This window comes from Tachyglossus aculeatus, chromosome 4 (genome assembly GCF_015852505.1).
Source record: "Tachyglossus aculeatus isolate mTacAcu1 chromosome 4, mTacAcu1.pri, whole genome shotgun sequence".
NCBI lineage: Eukaryota > Metazoa > Chordata > Mammalia > Monotremata > Tachyglossidae > Tachyglossus > Tachyglossus aculeatus.
The window spans coordinates 66,551,128-66,571,429 of NC_052069.1; the positions used below are offsets into that span (position 1 = coordinate 66,551,128).

Consider the following 20,302-nt stretch of genomic DNA (forward strand, 5'->3'; position numbering starts at 1 on the left):
AACAGGAAGGGGTCGATTTTGAGAGCAGGTGGAGTGGCCTCCTCTTGAGAGATGGCTTTGAAGGGGAAAGAAGCGTGAAAAGGAGGGGAGGGGAGAGGAGGTGGAACGTAGAGTGGAGGGATGTTGGGAAGTTCGTGCTGGATGACTTCTTTCACTACGAAATATTTAAGGATAAGCACCTTTCAAGCAAGGTCCCAGGGAATAATTTTTTTTTTTCCAAGTTACGTTGCGGAGGCAGGTCAGATATACCTCCCTGCCTCCTGTCTCTCACCACGGAGAAGCGGTGTGGCTCAGCGGAAAGAGCCCGGGCTTTGGAGTCAGAGGTCATGGGTTCTCATCCCGGCTCCGGCACTTGTCAGCTGTGTGACTTTGGGCAAGTCTTTTAACTTCTCTGGGCCTCGGTTCCCTCATCTGGAAAATGGGGACTAAGACTGTGAGTCCCCCGTGGGACAACCTGATCATCTTCAATCGTATTTATCTTGTAGCCTCCCCAAGGATTAGAACAGTGCTTTGCACATAGTGAGCGCTTAATAAACGCTATCATTATTATTATTATTATTATTCCAGTTCACACTTCACTCTGCTGCCCGGGTCGTTTTTCTACAAATGTAGAAAACGTACAAATCACGTGTACATTCTACAAGTGTACAAATGTAGTCCCTGTTTCCCCCCTCCTCAAAGACCTCCAGTGGCTGCCCATCCACCTTCGCCTCAAACAGAAACTCCGTACCTTTGGCTTCAAAGCACTCAGTGACCTTGTCGCCTCCTCCGTCACGTCACCGATCCCCGACTACATCCCAGCCGGCACACTTCGCTCCTCTAATGCTAACCCTTCTAGCCTGTGAGCCCGCTGTTGGGTAGGGACCGTCTCTATACGTTGCCAACTCGGACTTCCCAAGCGCTTAGTACAGTGCTCTCCACACAGTAAGCGCTCAATAAATACGATTGAATGAATGAATGAATGAACCACCTCCCTGTACCTCGACCTTGTTTCGCTCGCCACCGACCTCTCGCTCCCGTCCTGCCTCTGGCCCGGAAAGCCTGGCAATCACACTCCCCTCCTTCAAAGCCCTACTGAGAGCTCACCTCCTCCAAGAGGCCTTCCCAGACTGAGCCCCCGCTTTCCTCTCCTCCTCCCCATCCCCCCCGCCCTACCTTTTTCCCCTCCCCACAGTACCTGTATATATGTTTGCACAGATTTATTACTCTATTTATTTTACCTGTACATATTTACTATTCTATTTCTTTTGTTAATAATCATCAATCGTATTTATTGAGCGCTTACTGTGTGCAGAGCACTGTACTAAGCACTTGGGAAGTACAAGTTGAAATGATGTGCATTTAGCTTTAATTCTATTTGTTCTGACGACTTGACACCTGTGCACATTTGTTTTGTTGTCTGTCTCCCGCTTCTAGACTGTGAGCCCGTTGTTGGGTAGGGACTGTATATGTTGCCAATGTGTACTTCCCAAGCACTTAGTACTTTACAGCAGCATGGCTCGGTGGAAAGAGCCTGGGCTTTGGAGTCAGAGGTCATGGGTTCAAATCCCGTGTCCACCAACTGTCAGCTGTGTGACTTTGGGCAAGTCACTTAACTTCATCCTAAAAAAACCCTCTCTTGACCCCACCTCACCTTCTAGTTATCGTCCCATTTCCCTCCTACCATTCCTTTCCAAACTCCTTGAACGAGTTGTCTACACGCGCTGCCTAGAATTCCTCAACAACAACTCTCTCCTCGACCCCCTCCAGTCTGGCTTCCGTCCCCTTCATTCCACGGAAACTGCGCTCTCAAAGGTCACCAATGACCTCCTGCTTGCCAAATCCAACGGCTCATACTCTGTCCTAATCCTCCTCGACCTCTCAGCTGCCTTTGACACTGTGGACCACCCCCTTCTCCTCAACACGCTATCTGATCTTGGCTTCACAGACTCCGTCCTCTCCTGGTTCTCCTCTTATCTCTCCGGTCGTTCCTTCTCAGTCTCTTTTGCAGGCTCCTCCTCCCCCTCCCATCCTCTTACTGTGGGGGTTCCCCAAGGTTCAGTGCTTGGTCCCCTTCTGTTCTCAATCTACACTCACTGCCTTGGTGACCTCATTCGCTCCCACGGCTTCAACTATCATCTCTACGCTGATGACACCCAGATCTACATCTCTGCCCCTGCTCTCTCCCCCTCCCTCCAGGCTCGCATCTCCTCCTGCCTTCAGGACATCTCCATCTGGATGTCCGCCCGCCACCTAAAGCTCAACATGTCGAAGACTGAGCTCCTTGTCTTCCCTCCCAAACCTTGTCCTCTCCCTGACTTTCCCATCTCTGTTGACGGCACTACCATCCTTCCCGTCTCACAAGCCCGCAACCTTGGTGTCATCCTCGACTCCGCTCTCTCATTCACCCCTCACATCCAAGCCGTCACCAAAACCTGCCGGTCTCAGCTCCGCAACATTGCCAAGATCCGCCCTTTCCTCTCCATCCAAACCGCTACCCTGCTAATTCAAGCTCTCATCCTATCCCGTCTGGACTACTGCACCAGCCTTCTCTCTGATCTCCCATCCTCGTGTCTCTCTCCACTTCAATCCATACTTCATGCTGCTGCCCGGATTATCTTTGTCCAGAAACGCTCTGGACATATTACTCCCCTCCTCAAAAACCTCCAATGGCTACCGATCAATCTGCGCATCAGGCAGAAACTCCTCACCCTGGGCTTCAAGGCTGTCCATCCCCTCGCCCCCTCCTACCTCACCTCCCTTCTCTCCTTCTACTGCCCAGCCCGCACCCTCCGCTCCTCCACCACTAATCTCCTCACAGTACCTCGCTCTCGCCTGTCCGGCCATCGACCCCCGGCCCACGTCATCCCCCGGGCCTGGAATGCCCTCCCTCTGCCCATCCGCCGCGCTAGCTCTCTTCCTCCCTTCAAGGCCCTGCTGAGAGCTCACCTCCTCCAGGAGGCCTTCCCAGACTGAGCCCCTTCTTTCCTCTCCCCCTCGCCCCCCTCTCCATCCCCCCGTCTTACCTCCTTCCCTTCCCCACAGCACCTGTATATATGTATATATGGTTGTACATATTTATTACTCTATTTATTTATTTATTTATTTATTTTACTTGTACATTTCTATCCTACTTATTTTATTTTGTTGGTATGTTTGGTTCTGTTCTCTGTCTCCCCCCTTTTAGACTGTGAGCCCACTGTTGGGTAGGGACTGTCTCTATGTGATGCCAATTTGTACTTCCCAAGCGCTTAGTACAGTGCTCTGCACATAGCAAGCGCTCAATAAATACGATTGATTGATTGATTGATTGATTCTCTGGGCCTCAGTTCCCTCATCTGTAAAATGGGGATTAAAACTGTGAGCCCCCTGTGGGACAACCTGATCACCTTGTAACCTCCCCAGCGCTTAGAGCAGTGCTTTGCACATAGTAAGCGCTTAACAAATACCATCATTATTATTATTAGTAGTAGTAGTACAGAGCTCTGCACACAGTAAGCGCTCAATAAATACGATTGAATGAATGAATGAATCTCCAAGATGCCTTCCCTGACTAAGCCCTCATTTTGACGACTTCTACTTCCTTCTGTATTGCCCTTCCACGTGTATTTGCTCCCTTTATTCACTTCTCCCTCAGCCCCACAGCATTTATCAATCGTATTTATTGAGCGCTTACTGTGTGCAGAGCACCGTACTAAGCGCTTGGGAAGTACAAGTTGACAACATGTACCTGTAATTTATTCATTTATAATAATTCCTGTCCCCCTCTAGACTGTAAGCTCGATGTGGGCAGAGAACGTGTCTACCAACTCCGCTACATTGTACTCTTAGTACATTTCTCTGCACACAGTAAGTGCTCAATAAATACAATTGATTGATCGATTGATTGATAAACTTTGAAAACCACTTAAGTCTAATGGAGTACCGCCAATTGTCAGCTATGTGACTTTGGGCAAGTCACTTAACTTCTCTATGCCTCAGTTCCCTCATCTGTAAAATGGGGATTAAGACTGTGAGCCCCACGTGGGACAACCTGATCACCTCGTATTCCCCCAGCGCTTAGAACACTGCTTTGCACATTGTAAGTGCTTAACAAATACCATCATTATTATTATTATTGTTACCAATAATATGCTAGGGTGATAGCTTATTAAGCTCCATCAGTTATATTCTGTTTTCTGTTTGTGTAACTTTCCCACTTAGAACATTTGGAATTCATTCATTCAATCGTATTTATTGGGCGCTTACTGTGTGCAAAGCACTGTACTAAACGTTTGGGAAGTACAAGTTGGCAACATATAGAGACGGTCCCTACCCAACAACGGGCTCACAGTCTAGAAGTTGTTGCCTTTGTTATCTTAATGTCTGTTTGGAGTCAAGAGATAGGTACACACACACACATTCTTTAGCCATTAGTTTGGCATAGACTTCATAAACCACTACTTCACTGCAGCCCAAATTTAAAATGAAAAAACCATCAACAAGTTTCAACGTTATTTTCCATATTGTAATCTTGGACGGGAATGTGCGATGGAATGTGTAGACCCTCAAGCTTAGAAACGTACAGGCACGTAAATGTACAAAGCACAAATGTGAATGATTGACTTTTTACATTTTTTTTGCACGTGTTTGTCAAGTATTTAGTTCGTGCCAGGCACTCTACTAAGTGCTGGGGTAGATAGCAGCTAATCAGGGTGGACACAGTCCATGTCCCACATGGGTCACGGAGAAGTTAAGTGACTTGCTCAGAGTGACACAGCAGACAAGTGGCAGAGCTGGGATTAGAACCGAGGTCCTACTGATTCCCAGGCTGGTGCTCTTTCCATTAGGCCATGCTGCTTCTCTTATCAATCAATCAATCGTATTTATTGAGCGCTTACTGTGTGCAGAGCACTGTACTAAGCGCTTGGGAAGTACAACTTGGCAACATATAGAGACGGTCCCTACCCGACAGTGGGCTCACAGTCTAGAAGGGGGCTCCTCTTCTGCTGGGCCTTCACCCTGCCTTCCCGGGATCACGCTCCGGCTCTTCTCCGCCTCACCAGAGCCTCCATCCCGGCCCCCGCTCACCACCATGAGGCCAGCCCGGCTTGCCTCTGCAGAATCTCGGGTAGACCGTGGCGGCTGCTTCTGTGGCACTCGCTGTGATGATGATGATGGCATTTATTAAGCGCTTACCATGTGCAAAGCACTGTTCTAAGCGCTGGGGAGGTTACAAGGTCATCATGTTGTCCCACGGGGGGCTCACAGCCTTAATCTCCATTTTACAGACGAGGGAACTGAGGCCCGGAGAAGTTAAGTGACTTGCCCAAAGTCACACAGCTGACAATTGGCAGAGCCGGATTTGAACCCATGACCCCTGACTCCAAAGCTCGGGCTCTTTCCACTGAGCCACGCTGCTTCTCCTCTTGCCTCCCACTGCATATTGCTTTTATTTTACTATTTATTCATGTTTTTATGTTGTCAGTGCTTTTTTCAATAGTACCGTACTAAGCTCTGGGGTAGATACAAGATATATGTATATATGTTTGTACATATTTTTTACTCTATTTATTTATTATTTATTTATTTTATTTGTACATATCTATTCTATTTACTTTATTTTGTTAGTATGTTTGGTTTTGTTCTCTGTCTCCCCCTTTTAGACTGTGAGCCCACTGTTGGGTAGGGACTGTCTCTATATGTTGCCAATTTGTACTTCCCAAGCGCTTAGTACAGTGCTCTGCACATAGTAAGCGCTCAATAAATACGATTGATGATGATGATGATGATACAAGATAATCAGGTTGGACATTGTCCATGTCCCACATGGGCTTCCCATCCTAATTTCCATTTTACAGAAGAGGTAACTGAGGCCCAGAGAAGTGAAGTGACTTTCCCAAGGTCACATAGCTGACAAGTGGGGGAGCCAGAATTAGAACCCAGGTCCTTCTGGCTCCTAGGTCTGTGTTTTATCCATTAGGCCACGTTGCCTCTCTCCCTATGTGTCTGTCACCAGTCAGTCCCCTCTTCCCGCTTATATATTTAGATTTTGAGCTCCCTGCGGACAAGGGATTGTGTCTAAGTCCCACCTTGTATGTGCCTTCCCAGCGGTAAGTAGTGTGCTCTATACACTTCAGTTCTTAATAAATATTATCAATCAGTGGTATTTACTGAACACTTTAGCGTGCTCTATACACTTCAGTCCTTAATAAATATTATCAATCAATGGTATTTATTGAGCACTTACTGTATGCAGAGCATTGTAAAAAGCACTTAGGAGAGTGCAATAAAACAGAGTTAAGTAGATATGTTCCCGGCCCACAAAGAACTCACTGTCTAGAGGACTAGCTTAAAGTCTAGACTTAACAGTCTACTATGATGACCTTGTACCTACCCCAGCGCTTAGAACAGTGCTTGGCACATAGTAAGCGCTTAACAAATACCAACATTATTATTATTACCAGAACGGAGTCACAGGAAGCAAATGGGAACTGGAGATGAAGGGTAGCCTGGAACCAGCCCCGATCATTCACTCACTGTCATATTTATTGAGTGTTTATTGCGTGCAGAGCACTGTATTAAACGCTTGGAAAGTACAATTCAGTAATAAAGAGAGACAATCCCTGTTTACACCGGGTTTATGGACTAGAGGTGGGGAGACAGACAACCAAACAAGCAAACAGGTACAAATATAAATAGACTTATAAATACACATCAAAACAAGTAAACAGGCAGCAATATAAATAAATAAGAATTATAGATATATACATCTATACAAAAGTGCTGTGGGGCGGGGGGGGAGCAAAGGGAGCGAGTCAAGGTGATGCGGAAGGGAGGGGGAGCTGAGAAAAAGGAAAACCCCCCTGAGCGGAGCTCTTCCCAGATGGAGCCCCCTTTTTCCTCTCCTCCTCCCCATTCCCCGGCCCTACCTCCTTCCCCTCCCCACAGCACTTGTATACATTTGTACAGCTTTATTACTCCATTTATTTTACTTGTACATATTTACTTTTCTATTTATTTTGTTAATGATGTGCCTTATAGCTATGATTCTATTTGTTCTGACGATTTTGACACCTGTCTACGTGTTTTGTATTGTTGTCCATTTCCCCCTCTAGACTGTGAGCCCGTTGTTGGGTAGGGACCGTCTCTAGATGATGATGATGATGATGATGGCATTTATTCAGCGCTTACTACGTGCAAAGCACTGTTCTAAGCGCTGGGGAGGCTCACAGCCTTAATCCCCATTTTACAGATGAGGGAACTGAGGCACAGAGAAGTTAAGTGACTAGCCCAAAGTCATGCAGCTGACAAGTGGCAGAGCTGGGATTCGAACCCATGACCTCTGACTCCAAAGCCCGTGCTCTCCCCCTCCCCATCCCCCCGCCTTACCTCCTTCCCTTCCCCCCAGCACCTGTATATATGTATATATGTTTGTACACATTTATTACTCTATTTATTTATTTATTTTACTTGTACATATCTATTCTATTTGTTTTATTTTGTTAATATGTTTTGTTTTGTTCTCTGTCTCCCCGTTCTACACTGTGAGCCCACTGTTGGGTAGGGACCGTCTCTATGTGTTGCCAACTTGTGCTTCCCAAGCGCTTAGTAACAGTGCTCTGCACACACTAAGCACTCAATAAATACGATCAATTGATTGATTGATCCCCCCGCCTTACCTCCTTCCCCTCCCCACAGCACCTGTATATATGTATATGTTTGTACGTATTTATTACTCTATTAATTTTACTTGTACATATTTATTCTATTTATTTTATTTTGTTAATATGTTTTGTTTTGTTGTCCGTCTTCCCCTTCTAGACTGTGAGCCCGCTGTTGGGTAGGGACCGTCTCTATATGTTGCCAACTTGGACTTCCCAAGCTCTTAGTAACAGTGCTCTGCACACACTAAGCACTCAATAAATACGATCAATTGATTGATTGATCCCCCCGCCTTACCTCCTTCCCCTCCCCACAGCACCTGTATATATGTATATGTTTGTACGTATTTATTACTCTATTAATTTTACTTGTACATATTTATTCTATTTATTTTATTTTGTTAATATGTTTTGTTTTGTTGTCCGTCTTCCCCTTCTAGACTGTGAGCCCGCTGTTGGGTAGGGACCGTCTCCGTATGTTGCCGACTTGTACTTCCCAAGCGCTTAGTACAGTGCTCTGCATACAGTAAGCGCTCAATAAATAGCAATGAATGAATGAATTGAGCTATGCTGCTTCTCTAGATGTTGCCGACTTGTACTTCCCAAGCGCTTAGTACAGTGCCCTGTACACAGTAAGTGCTCAATAGATATGATCGAATGAATGAATGAAAAGGGGGGCTTAGTCTGGGAAGGCCTCTTGGAGGAGATGCCCATCCAGTAGGGCTTTGAAGGGGGGGAAGAGTAATTGTTTGGCGGTTTTGAGGGAGGACGGGCATTCCAGGGCAGAGGTACGACGTGGACCATTCATTCATTTATTCAATTGTATTTATTGAGCGCTTACTGTGTGCAGAGCACTGTACTAAGCGCTTGGGAAGTACAAGTCGGTAACAGATAGAGATGGTCCCTACCCAATGATGGGCTCACAGTCTAGAAGGCGGAGACAGACAACAAAACAAAACATGTGGACTGGTGTCAAAATCATCAGAACAAATGGACGGGCGAGATCGAGATTGAGGTTAGTACCAGAGGAGAGGAGTGTGTGGGATGGGATGGAGAAGGAGAGAAGGGAGGTGAGGTAGGAGGGGACGAGGTGACGGAGAACTTTGAAGCCAATAGGGAGGAGTTTTTGTTTGATACGGAGGTTGATAGGCAACCACTGGAGATTATTGCGGAGGGGGGTGACATGCCCTGCGTTTATCCCATCTCCTTTGATAGCTTCCCTTCATAACAGGAAAAATGCGTATAATGAATCTCTGCTATCAGTGCTCTGCACACAGTAAGCGCTCAATAAATACGATTGAATGAATGAATGCCTTGCTCCAACATTCTCTTCTCAGACCCCTGCTTTGAGCACCGCAAGTGCCCACCACTTCTGGGTGAATATCAACCGCCCAAGGAGCACAGCAAACACAAAAAAGCATAGTTCTGCTCAGACTAAAAACGCAATTTGGCATCTCCATGCAATTCCGACTAACCGGTGGCATTTATTAAGCAACTACCATTTGCAGTGCGCTGTAAGTGCTTGAGAGAACACAATAGAATTAGTAGACAAATTCTGTAATATTAGGGAAAGGGGAGCGAGCGAGTTGAGTTGAGATGGTGGAGTTGAGAGCCGTAATCTGGTCAAGATTGAGTAGAGAGGAAAGGGAGGCGCTCAGAAAGACGGATGGGGTCGAGAGAGCAGAGGTCTCTGTGAGGTAGTACGGCTGTATTACTCTATTTTGCTTGTACATATTTACTATTCTATTTATTTTGTTAATTCATTCATTCATTCCTTCAATCGTATTTATTGAGCGCTTACTGTTATGATGTGCACATAGCTGTAATTCTATTTGTTCTGATGGTTTTGACACCTGTCTACATATTTTGTTTGTCTGTCTCCCCCCTTGGAGAAGCAATGTGGCTCAGTGGAAAGAGCCCGGGCTTTGGAGTCAGAGGTCACAGGTTCAAATCCCGCTCCGCCACTTGTCAGCTGTGGGACTTTGGGCAAGTCACTTCACTTCTCTGGGCCTCAGTTCCCTCATCTGGAAAATGGGGATTAAGACTGTTAGCCCCCTGTGGGACAACCTGATCACCTTGTAATCTTCCCAGCGCTTAGAACGGTGCTTTGCACATAGTAAGCGCTTAATAAATACCATTATGATTATTATTCTAGACTGTGAGCCCGTTGTTGGGTAGGGGCCGTCTCTGTATGTTGCCGACTTGCGCTTAGTCCAGTGCTCTGCACGCAGTAAGCGCTCAATAAATACGACTGAATGAATGAATGCACTAATAGAGTTTTTCTGTGAACTTCTGTAACCTTCTCGGGGGGGGGGGGGGATGAGGGAGGGGAGGGGAGAAGCAGCATGGCTCAATGGAAAGAGCACGGGCTTTAGAGTCAGAGGTCATGGGTTCAAATGCCGACTCCGCCAGCAGTCGGGTGTGTGACTTTGGGCAAGTCACTTAACTTCTCTGTGCCTCAGTTACCTCATCTGTAAAATGGGGATTAAAACTGTGAGTCCCCCCTGGGACAGCCTGATCACCTTGTAAGCTCCCCAGCGCTTAGAACAGTGCTTTGCACATAGTAAGCACTTAATAAATGCCATTATTATTATTATTATTATTATTATTATTATTATTATCTGATCTCTAGTAGGTCTGCCGCCTGCCAAGTAGACAACCAGTTGTTCTCAAAAATGGCAAGCACTGGGATAGTGTGAAGACTTTTAGACTGTGAGCCCACTGTTGGGTAGGGACTGTCTCTATATGTTGCCAACTTGTACTTCCCAAGCGCTTAGTACAGTGCTCTGCACAAAGTAAGCGCTCAATAAATACGATTGATGATGATGATGATGTGAAGGCAGAGAAAAGAGTGAGTCAGTGGAAAAGGGTGCAGGGCAGGTCCCAAGGAGGAAACACAAGGCCCCCTCCTTCCTCTCCATCCCCCCCCACCCCCCCGCCTTACCTCCTTCCCTTCCCCACAACACCTGTATATACGTATATATGTTCGTACGGATTTATTACTCTATTTATTTTACTTGTACATATTTATTCTACTTATTTTATTTTGTTAATAAGTTTTGTTTCGTTGTCTGTCTCCCCCTTCTAGACTGTGAGCCCGCTGTTGGGTAGGGACCGTCTCTAGATGTTGCCAACTTGGACTTCCCAAGCGCTCAGTCCAGTGCTCTGCACACAGTAAGCGCTCAATAAATACGATTGAATAAATGAATGGAGGCTGTATCCCTGTTTCTGATTCTAATGACCAGTGAGAACATTCAAGATGTTGGGGAAAACTTTAGAATAAAAACCAAAAAAAAAAAAAAAACCTTTTAAAATCTTGAAGTCAGAGCACAATTAGTACTTTTAACAGAAGGAGGTGACCCATAGTTTGGCGGCAATCATTCATAGAGAGTGCGGCAGTTGGCGTGGCTTAAGTGGAAAGAGCCCGGGCTTGGGAGCCAGAGGTCGTGGGTTCTAATCCCGGCTCCGCCACTCGTCTGCTGTGTGACCTCGGACAAGCCACTTAACTTCGCTGTGCCTCAGTGACCTCATCTATAAAATGGGGATTAAGACTGCGAGCCCCACGTGGGACAACCTGACTACCTTGTCTCTGCCCCAGCGCTTGGAACAGTGCTTGGTACATAGTAAGCGCTTAATAAATGCCATCATTATTATTATTATTATTGTTGTACCCTTTAAACACTTGAGAGTCACCCCACTCTCCTCCCTAGAGTGATTATATATATATATGCAATATATTTTAATATCTGTCTCACCCCCTGGACTGTAAGCTCACCATTAACAAAATAAATAGAATAGTAAATATGTACAAGTAAAATAGAGTAATAAATCTGTACAACTCTATATAAACTATAAACAATATATAAACCGCCTTCCCTACAGAAAAAACCTTGTAACCTTCCCAGCGCTTAGAACAGTGCTCTGCACATAGTAAGCACTTAATAAATGCCAGCATTATTATTATTATTACACAGTAAGTGCTTCATAGATGCCATTATCAGCTCTTAGAACAGTACTCAGTGCTTACAACGGTGCTTGGCACATAGTAAGTGCTTAACAAATGCCATTATCAGAGCTTAGAACAGTGTTCAGTGCTTAGAACAGTGCTTGGCACATAGTAAGTGCTTAACATATGCCATTATCAGTTCTTAGAACAGTATTCAGCGCTTAGAACAGTGCATGGCACATACTAAGTGCTTAACGAATGCTATTAAAATAATGAAAAATAATGATGGCATTTTATTAAGCGCTTACTATGTGCCAAGCACTGTTCTAAGCGCTGGCTTAGAGGCCTTCCCACACTGAGCCCCCTCCTCCTCCTCCCCATCCCCCCCGCCTTACCTCCTTCCCCTCCCCACAGCACCTGTATATATGTTTGTATGTATTTATTATTCTATTTATTTTATTTGGACATATTTATTCTATTTATTTTATTTTGTTCATATGTTTTGTTTTGTTCTCTGTCTCCCCCTTGTAGACTGTGAGCCGGCTATTGGGTAGGGACCGTCTCTATCTGTTGCCAACTTGTACTTCCCACGCGCTTAGTACAGTGCTCTGCACACAGTAAGCGCTCAATACGATCGAATGAATGAATGAACGAAGAAGAATGGAGAAGAAGCGTGGCTCAGTGGAAAGAGGCTTTGGAGTCAGAGGTCATGGGTTCGAATCCCGGCTCCGCCACTTGTCAGCTGTGGGGCCTCGGGCAAGCCACTTAACTTCTCCGTGCCTCAGTTACCTCATCTGTAAAATGGGATTAAGACTGTGAGCCCCACGTGGGACAACCTGATCACCTTGTATCCCCCAGCGCTTAGAACAGTGCTTTGCACATAGTAAGCGCTTAATAAATGCCATTAAAAAAAAACAGTACTTAGTGCTTAGAACAGTGCTTGGCACATAGTAAGTGCTTAACAAATGCCATTATCAGCGCTTAGAACAGTGCTTGGAATAGTGCTTGGCACAAAGTAAGTGCTTCACAAATACCATTATTATTATTATTGTTATTATTATTGCAGATAACCCACAATTCACTAAACGTGAGTCAGTAGGACTGCTCCGAAAGCGCAACGGTTATCCCAAGCAGGCTGCCTTTTTTGTGCTCCCACATATCCAAACCACACACATGGAAATACGGTCGCATTGTACTACACTTCCACGCTCACTGAAACACTGGTACGCAAACTTTGACTACATGTATGGGATAACGGGGGATTTTTTTTAAAGCCTACCCGTTTAAGCACAGTAACTGCTCGACTCGGGGAAAAAAAAACGCATTTCCTTCCCTTCTGGAAAAAAAAAAATGCTTTGCAAGACAACCTCTACCCACTTATGCCGCAACGAAAACTGATCTCAAAGTCAACAAAGCTAAAATTCCTTAGAATATAGTGGAGAAAAAAAAAACAACAATCCCAGGAGAACTTAGAAATAAATCCACTGCCACCTAACATCTTATCGACCAACTAGGAAAATATTTCCTGAGACGGTATGTTACAGCAATTTAGAGAGTTCCCACGGTGAGGGGAATTACTAATTAATTCCAGAATAAAACTGGTCTCCCCCTTTTAGACTGTGAGCCCACTGTTGGGTAGGGACTGTCTCTATATGTTGCCAACTTGTACTTCCCAAGCGCTTAGTACAGTGCTCTGCACACAGTAAGCGCTCAATAAATACGATTGATTGATTGATTGGAGGAAAGGCAGTAGAGTAGGGATGCAGCGTGACTTAGTGGAAAGAGCCTGGATTTGGGAGTCAGAAGTCGTGGGTTCTAATCCCGGCTCTGCCACTTGTCAGCTGTGTGACTTTGGGCAAGTCACTTCACTTCCCTGAGCCTCAGTTCCCTCATCTGGAAAATGGGGATGAAGACTGTGAGCCCCGCGTGGGACAACCGAATCACCTTGTATCTACCCCAGTGCTTAGAACGGTGCTTGGCACATAGTAAGCGCTTAACAAATACCAACATTATTATTAGGGAGAGGCAGACGGAGAAAAATAGACACTAGCGCTGTTGAGATTGAATCGGGAAGCTGTTTATTGTATTAAGACACCGGCGGAAGGTTTAAAATTCTGGAACAACAAAAAGGCATGGATTTTTGAAGTGGCAAAAATGTGTCACGGTCTATCCGGAAGAGAATGACTGGAGATGGAGAGCGGGGTGGAAATGTCTTCCAGAGCTTAGAATAAATAAATAAATAATAAAGGCTTTTGTTTAGCGCTTACTATGTGCCAAGCACTGTTCTAAGCACTGGGGGGGGATACAAGGTGATCGGGTTGCCCCATGGGGGGCTCACAGTCTTCAACCCCATTTTACAGATGAGGTCACTGAGGCACAGAGAAGTTAAGTGACTTTCCCAAGCTCACCCAGTGTGGCCCAATCAATCAATCAATCAATCGTATTTATTGAGAGCTTACTGTGTGCAGAGCACTGTACTAAGCGCTTGGGAAGTACAAGATGGCAAGATGGCCCAGCGGAAGGAGCCCGGGCTTTGGAGTCAGGGGTCATGGGTTCAAATCCCGGCTCTGCCAATTGTCAGCTGTGTGACTTTGGGCAAGTCACTTCACTTCTCTGAGCCTCAGTTCCCTCATCTGTAGAATGGGGATTAAGACTGTGAGCCCCACGTGGGACAACCTGATCACCTTCTATCTACCCCAGCACTTAGAACAGTGCTTGGCACATGGTAAGCGCTTAACAAATACCATCATTATTATTACGTGGTGCAGCCCAGATTAGAACCCATGACCTCCGACTCTCAAGCCCGGGCTCTTTCCATTGAGCCACGCCGCTGCTTGGCACATAGTAAGCGCTTAACAAATGCCATTATGATGATGATGATTATTTGTTCTGACGACTTGACTCCTGTCCACATGTTTTGTTTTGTTGTCTGTCTCCCTCTTGTAGACGGTGAGCCCGTTGTTGGATAGGGACCGTCTCTCTATGTCGCCAACTTGTACTTTCCAAGCGCTTAGTACAGTGCTCTGCACACAGTAAGTGCTCAATAAATACAATTGAATGAATGAATGAATAGGGACCGTCTCTATATGTGGCCAACTTGTACTTTCCAAGCGCTCAGTACAGTGCTCTATACACAGTAAGCGCTCAATAAATACGATTGAATGAATGAATGAATAGGGACCGTCTCTATATGTCGCCAACTTGTACTTTCCAAGCGCTTAGTACAGTGCTCTACACACAGTAAGCGCTCAATAAATACGATTGAATGAATGAATGAATAGGGACCGTCTCTATATGTCGCCAACTTGTACTTTCCAAGTGCTTAGTACAGTGCTCTACACACAGTAAGCGCTCAATAAATATGATTGAATGAATGAATAGGGACCGTCTCTATATGTCGCCAACTTGTACTTTCCAAGTGCTTAGTACAGTGCTCTACACACAGTAAGCGCTCAATAAATACGATTGAATGAATGAATAGGGACTGTCTCTGTGTCGCCAACTTGTACTTTCCAAGCGCTTAGTACAGTGCTCTACACACAGTAAGCACTCAATAAATACGATTGAATGAATGAATGAATAGGGACCATCTCTATATGTCGCCAACTTGTACTTCCCAAACGCTTAGTACAATGCTGTGCACAATAAGCACTTAATAAATACAATTGATTGATTGTACTTTCCAAACGCTTAGTACAGTGCTCTACACACAGTAAGCTCTCAATAAATACGATTGAATGAATGAATGAATAGGGACCGTCTCTATAGGTGGCCAACTTGTACTTTCCAAGCGCTCAGTACAGTGCTCTACACACAGTAAGTGCTCAATAAATACGATTGAATGAATGAATAGGGACCGTCTCTATGTCACCAACTTGTACTTCCCAAGCGCTTAGTACAGTGCTCTACACACAGTAAGCGCTCAATAAATACGATTGAATGAATGAATGAATAGGGACCGTCTCTATATGTCGCCAACTTGTACTTTCCAAGCGCTTAGTACAATGCTCTGCACACAGTAAGCACTTAATAAATACGATTGATTGATTGTACTTTCCAAGCGCTTAGTACAGTGCTCTACACACAGTAAGCTCTCAATAAATACGATTGAATGAATGAATGAATAGGGACCGTCTCTATAGGTGGCCAACTTGTACTTTCCAAGCGCTCAGTACAGTGCTCTACACACAGTAAGCGCTCAATAAATACGATTGAATGAACTGAATGAATGAATTTCCCCTTCTGCTGAAATGCGAGGTGTGGCCTTGCCGGCGGGGAGGCAGTGATTTTCCTTCCTCCGCCTCATTCATTCATTTAATCGTATTTATTGAGCTCTTACTGTGTGCAGAGCACTGTACTAAGCGCTTGGGAAGGACAAGTCGGCAACATATAGAGACGGCCCCTACCCAACAGCGGGCTCACAGTCTAGACAGACAACAAAACTGGGCGGGCATCCAAAATAATAGTAATCATTAATAAATAATTATGGTATTTGTGATGTTCTTACTATGTGCCAAGCACTGTTCTAAGTGGGGGGGGGGGGCGGGCGGATATTCTATTTACTGTTCTATTTATTTTGTTAATGACTTGACACCCGTCCACATGTTTTGTTGTCCGTCTCCCCCTTCTAGACTGTGAGCCCGCTGTTGGGTAGGGACCGTCTCTAGATGTTGCCAACTTGGACTTCCCAAGCGCTTAGTACAGTGCTCTGCACACAGTAAATGCTCAATAAATACGATTGAATGAATGAATGAATGAACAAAAATGTGGACGGGTGTCAAGTCATCAGAACAAACAGAAGTAAAGCTAGATGCACATCATTGACAGAATAAATAGAATAGTAAATAGGCACAAGTAAAATAAATAGAGTAGTAAATCTGTACAAACGTAGATACAGGTGCTGTGGGGAGGGGAAGGAGGGAGGGCGGGGGGGATGGGGAGGTCAGACCCACCTCCGCCCCTCCAAAAAGCCCCCCTTGTTTGGGGGCGAAGAGCGCTGTTGGCCTGAGTGGGTGTGGAGGGGGGCAGCATTCATTCATTCATTCAATCGTATTGATTGAGCGCTTACTGTGTGCAGAGCACTGTACTAAGCGCTTGGGAAGTCCAACTTGGCAACATCTAGAGACGGCCCCTACCCAACAGCGGGCTCACAGTCTAGAAGTGGGAGACACCACCCCACAGACCCCCATGGCCCTCAGCCCCCTGTTCCCCTCAGCCCCCCATTCCCCTCAGCCCCCCATGGCCCTCAGGCCCCTGTTCCCCTCAGTCCCCCATTCCCCTCAGCCCCCCATGGCCCTCAGACCCCAATTTCCCTCAGTCCCCTATGGCCCTCAGCCCCCCATGGCCCTCAGGCCCCTGTTCCCCTCAGTCCCCCATTCCCCTCAGCCCCCCATGGCCCTCAGACCCCAATTTCCCTCAGTCCCCTATGGCCCTCAGCCCCCTGTTCCCCTCAGTCCCCCGTTCCCCTCAGTCCCCCATTCCCCTCAGCCCCCCATGGCCCTCAGACCCCAATTTCCCTCAGTCCCCTATGGCCCTCAGCCCCCTGTTCCCCTCAGTCCCCCGTTCCCCTTAGTTCCCCATTCCCCTCAGTCCCCCATGGCCCTCAGACCCCAATTTCCCTCAGCCCCCTATTTCCTTCAGCCCCCCATTGCCCTCAGCCCCCCATTGCCCTCAGCCCCCATTCCCCTCAGACCCCCCATGGCCCTCAGACCCCCATGGCCCTCAGACCCCCATAGCCCTCAGACTCCCCATGGCCCTCAGATCCCCCATGGCCCTCAGCCCCCAATGGCCCTCAGCCCCCCATTCCCCTCAGCCCCCCATTCCCCTCAGACCCCCATTCCCCTCAGACCCCCCATTCCCCTCAGACCCCCATCCCCCTCAGACCCCCTTTCTCTTCAGCCCCCCATGGCCCTCAGCCCCCCATTCCCCTCAGAACCCCCATGGCCCTCAGCCCCCCATTCCCCTCAGACCCCCATGGCCCTCAGACCCCCATGGCCCTCAGACCCCCCATTCCCCTCAGACCCCCATCCCCCTCAGACCCCCTTTCTCTTCAGCCCCCCATGGCCCTCAGCCCCCCATTCCCCTCCGAACCCCCATGGCCCTCAGCCCCCCATTCCCCTCAGAACCCCCATGGCCCTCAGCCCCCCATTCCCCTCAGAACCCCCATGGCCCTCAGCCCCCCATTCCCCTCAGAACCCCCATGGCCCTCAGCCCCCCATTCCCCTCAGACCCCCCATTCCCCTCAGAACCCCCATGGCCCTCAGCCCCCCATTCCCCTCAGACCCCCCATTCCCCTCAGCCCCCCATGGCCCTCAGCCCCCCATTCCCCTCAGAACCCCCATGGCCCTCAGCCCCCCATGGCCCTCAGACCCCCATGGCCCTCAGACCCCCCATTCCCCTCAGACCCCCTTTCTCTTCAGCCCCCCATGGCCCTCAGCCCCCCATTCCCCTCAGAACCCCCATGGCCCTCAGCCCCCCATTCCCCTCAGACCCCCCATTCCCCTCAGCCCCCCATGGCCCTCAGCCCCCCATTCCCCTCAGACCCCCCATGGCCCTCAGACCCCCATGGCCCTCAGACCCCCATGGCCCTCAGACCCCCCATTCCCCTCAGACCCCCCATGGCCCTCAGCCCCCCATGGCCCTCAGAACCCCCATTCCCCTCAGACCCCCTTTCTCTTCAGCCTCCCATGGCCCTCAGCCCCCCATTCCCCTCAGAACCCCCATGGCCCTCAGCCTCCCATGGCCCTCAGACCCCCCATTCCCCTCAGAACCCCCATGGCCCTCAGCCTCCCATGGCCCTCAGACCCCCCATTCCCCTCAGCCTCCCATGGCCCTCAGACCCCCCATTCCCCTCAGCCCCCCACTCCCCTCAGACCCCCTTTCTCTTCAGCCCCCCATGGCCCTCAGCCCCCCATTCCCCTCAGACCCCCATTCCCCTCAGACCCCCCCATGGCCCTCAGCCCCCCATTCCCCTCAGACCCCCCCATGGCCCTCAGCCCCCCATTTCCCTCAGCCCCCCCATTCCCCTCAGCCCCCCATGGCCCTCGGGCCCCCATTCTCTTCAGCCCCCCATGGCCCTCAGACCCCAATTCCCCTTAGCCCCCTATCCCCTTCAGCCCCTTATGGCCCTCAGCCCCCGATTCCCCTCAGGCCCCCACCCATGGCCCTGGTCCCCCCGGTTCCCCTGAGCCCCCGTCAGCCCCCCCGCCACTCCGCCATTCCCTTCCCTTCGCCCCCGGCCACGGCGGTGAGGCCCCAGCTCTCCCCGTCGGCGCCCCGCTCCCCTCCCAGGGCCCCCCGACGGCCGCAGCCCGATAGGCCCGGGGATGCCCGGGGATGCCCGGGGATGCCCGGGGATGCCCGGCAGGCCCGGGATGCCCGGGGATGCCCGGGGAGGCCCGGCAGGCCCGGGATGCCCGGCAGCCCTCAGCCCTCCCGGACGGTAGTCTGTCTGCCCGCACGGCGGACGGGAGACACGGGGCCGGGCCCGCAGCGGGCAGGGGGCACCCTGTCAGTCAGGAGACACAAGACTGGGGCAGGAGGGGGCAGGGGGCACCCCGTCAGGGCCCGTGGGGCAGGGGCAGGAGCGGGCAAGGGGCACCCTGTCAGGAGACACAGGGCTGGGGCAAAGAGGGGGCAGGGGGCACCCTGTCAGGAGCCACAGGGCTGGGGCAGGAAGGGGCAGGGGGCACCCTGATAGGACCTGTGGGGCAGGGGCAGGAGGCACACTGTCAGGAGCCACGGGGCAGGGGCAGGAGGGGGCAGGGGGCACGGGGTCAGGAGCCACAGGGCTGGGGTAGAAGAGGGCGGGGAGCACAGTGTCAGGAGCCCCAGGGCTGGGGCAGAAGGGGGCAGAGGGCACCCTGGCAGGAGCTCCAGGGCTGGGGCAGGAGGGGGCAGCGGGCGCAGTGTCATGAGCCGCGGGTCTGGGGCAGGCAGAAGCGGGCAGGGGACAGGGGGCCCCCCGGCAGGAGCCAAGGCGGGCTGGTTGGCAGGAGCCGTGGGACTGGGGCCCAAGTGGGCAGGGGGCGGGAGCCCTGGCAGGAGCCGGGGGGCAGGGGGCACAGTGTCAGGAGCCGCGGGGCACGGGCAGGGGCAGAAGGAAGGGGGCAGGGGGCACAGTGTCAGGAGCCGCGGGACAGGGGCAGGGGCAGAAGGGGGCGGAGGGCGCACTGTCACGGGCAAAGGGGTTGGGGCAGGAGCGGGCAAGGGGCACCTTGCCAGGAGTCGCGGGGCAGGGGCACGAGGGCCGGAGGACGGGCTGTCAGGAGCCGCGGGGCAGGAGCAGAAGGAAGGGGGCGGCGGGCGCGCTGTCACGGGCAAAGGGGCTGGGGCGGGCAGAGGGCGGGAGCAGGCAGAGGGCGGGCGGGCTGTCAGGAGCCGTGGGGCAGGGGGCACAGTGTCACGGGCAAAGGGGCTGGGGTGAAGGGGGCAGCGGGCGTATTGTCACGGGCAAAGGGGCTGGGGCAGGAGGGGGCAGTGGGCGCCCTGTCACGGGCAAAGGGGCTGGGGCAGGAGGGGGCAGTGGGCGCCCTGTCACGGGCAAAGGGGCTGGGGCAGGAGGGGGCAGTGGGCGCCCTGTCACGGGCAAAGGGGCTGGGGCAGGAGGGGGCAGAGGGCACAGTGTCAGGAGCCGTGGGGCAGGAGCGGGCAGGGGGCAGGCTGTCAGGACCCGTGGGGTAGGGGCAGGGGGCACCCTGGCTGTCCGGAGACACAGGGCAGGGGCAGGAGGGGG

The 20,302-nt window shown here is 50.0% G+C and overlaps 1 protein-coding gene across 1 annotated transcript in view; it reads right to left on the reverse strand.

Annotated features, from left to right (window-relative positions):
- Positions 1–20,302, reverse strand: part of DEPTOR (DEP domain containing MTOR interacting protein) — a 190,034-nt gene that overhangs the window by 169,399 nt on the left and 333 nt on the right. The window lies entirely within an intron of this gene.